Below are 2,316 nucleotides of genomic sequence, written 5' to 3' on the forward strand. Positions count from 1 at the left end.
ATACACATAAGAAAATTATGAATGATAAATGGATCGCAAATGAAGAACGAGTCTCCAGAATAGAACACGCATGGAAAATATCCCAGTCAGTCGAGTGCAGTATACACCGAATGAAGTAGTAAACGGCACTCAACTTTTTCAAAGTCTTGGAAAATTCGATAATTCCCATCGTCATATGCAACCCAGACCATTCATAGATCAAATAAAAGCTATTCAGGAATGATACCCACCTCTTGGTTAGTATGGCGCTTCCAACTGTCCAGTCTATTACTCGGCGAGCCGCTGATGTTTTTCCAGAGCCGGATGCGAGATATCAATAGCTTTGAGGACTTCATCCCCAATTCCTGCAGCAGTATTGGAGTAAACGTAAGCAGATGGACGCACTATCAGAGATTATATCATGCATATATGATAATAGAGGCAGACAATCATACACTGAATTTGTAGCTAAGATGATGTGCAAGAATTCGCAACTAGACGAATCTTTGGCAGATACATCATTAGCAAATATATTAACAAAAAAGCTTCCTTACAATGTTCGCATGACACTAGCAGTATCCTCGATTTCCAGTTGCAAAGAATTAATGGAACATTTACATTCTATCCAATCAGCTACTTCTGAACCAAATCATATAAATAAACAAGCAAGAAATTTTAATCAGCAGAATAGTAATTTCAAACAAAACAGTAATAAGGAAAATCATATAGCAAATGCTAGAGCAAATGCGCAAAGTGCAAAGTACACTGAAAATAATTACAGAAACAGATTTCAATACCGAAACAGTAAACGGTATCACAAAGGAACATATTATGATAACAGACATCATTGGAATGGAAATAATAAACAGGACGTAAATTTCACGAATCAGGACGAAAATAATCAAAATAATAACAGAACAAATACATCATATACAGTGGCATGCACAATAAAAACAGACCAACAACAACCTACAGTAAATCAACCACCAGAACAAATCCACCACCGCACCAGCCCGCCACCAAATAAAGAAGCCAAACATGCATCAAACTCAATCTGCAAAAAGCAACCTATACTAAGTCTGTTATTCCCCTCCGAGGATCTACCACCAGTAACCAGCCCACCACCGAAAATAATCTACAGCATCAACACAGAAATAATTAAGAATCACAGGTAGTAAAATCTGAAAATGAATATCGCCTACATGCACCGAACCTGTATGCAAGCATGTAATAACCCACAACCTACCCGGTTTGAGCAGCCACCACCAAGCATCGTTGGATTCACCCGCGGCACACTAGGTTCAAGGAGCAAACCGCTACCAAAGCAAGCCGAAAGTGTGACCGGCAGGACGACGTCGGAGCGAACCCTAGAGTCCAACACCGAAGGCCCACCGGAGAAAACAACAAAGAAGGCCCCGGAAGAGAGGTTACCGTCCGCATGCCAAATTCAAACACCACAAAAAAGAGGCACAGGAACCAAGCGACCAGGAAAGAAGGCAACATGCAGGGAGGAATACCGGCACCAGAATGAAGTGGATAATGATACCAACATGCACCCGAAGCACACGCGGTTCAAGCAAGCAGCTTACCGTCGTGATTGCAATTACGGAATAAAGAAAAGAACATGCTCAAAAACAAGGAAAAAGTAATAACGGATACGGGTTTAGAAAATGATAAAGGAAGAAATTATTATAGGAAGCTATTGGAAGATGGAATATGTGCATTAAAATTTAAAGAAGGAATGAATTGTTCATTAAAGGAAAGAACATCTGTGTATTGTTCACCAAGAGGTTATGTTACAAGCTTAACAATTATGCTGATTCATTTTGTTATGACTATTAGTACGACTATGATGTCAGGTAAAAATTATGTTGCAAATATAATAATGGAGGGCAAAATGTGTGAACTAAAATCGAAAGGAATAGTACATTGTTTATCGAAAATGGAATTATACGATTGTTGTTTATGGAAAGGTTATGTTGGAAGAAATACAATAAATACATGATTTATTTCGTGAATATTATTATATTATGGCTGTGATAGCAATTAAAGAAAATATTATTAAAGTACTGATGAATGAGGGCGTGATATATGCTAAGAGAATCAATTCAAAAATTTTCAAAACCAATTGAAACCCAGAAAAGTTGAGGATAGAAAGCAAATATTCTAAATATCCAAGATAAGAGAGCTGATGGAGAATTGTCGTCAGAGCCGCCAAACAATTCACAGAATCAAAACAAAATATCTAATCTCAAGCCGTATTATCGAGACAATAAGCGATAAGGATATAAACAATAATATTTTGGTTAAACGTCATTGGCCTACCTTACAAGATAT

The sequence above is a fragment of the Nilaparvata lugens genome, chromosome 4, assembly GCF_014356525.2.
Source record: "Nilaparvata lugens isolate BPH chromosome 4, ASM1435652v1, whole genome shotgun sequence".
In the NCBI taxonomy this organism is placed as follows: domain Eukaryota; kingdom Metazoa; phylum Arthropoda; class Insecta; order Hemiptera; family Delphacidae; genus Nilaparvata; species Nilaparvata lugens.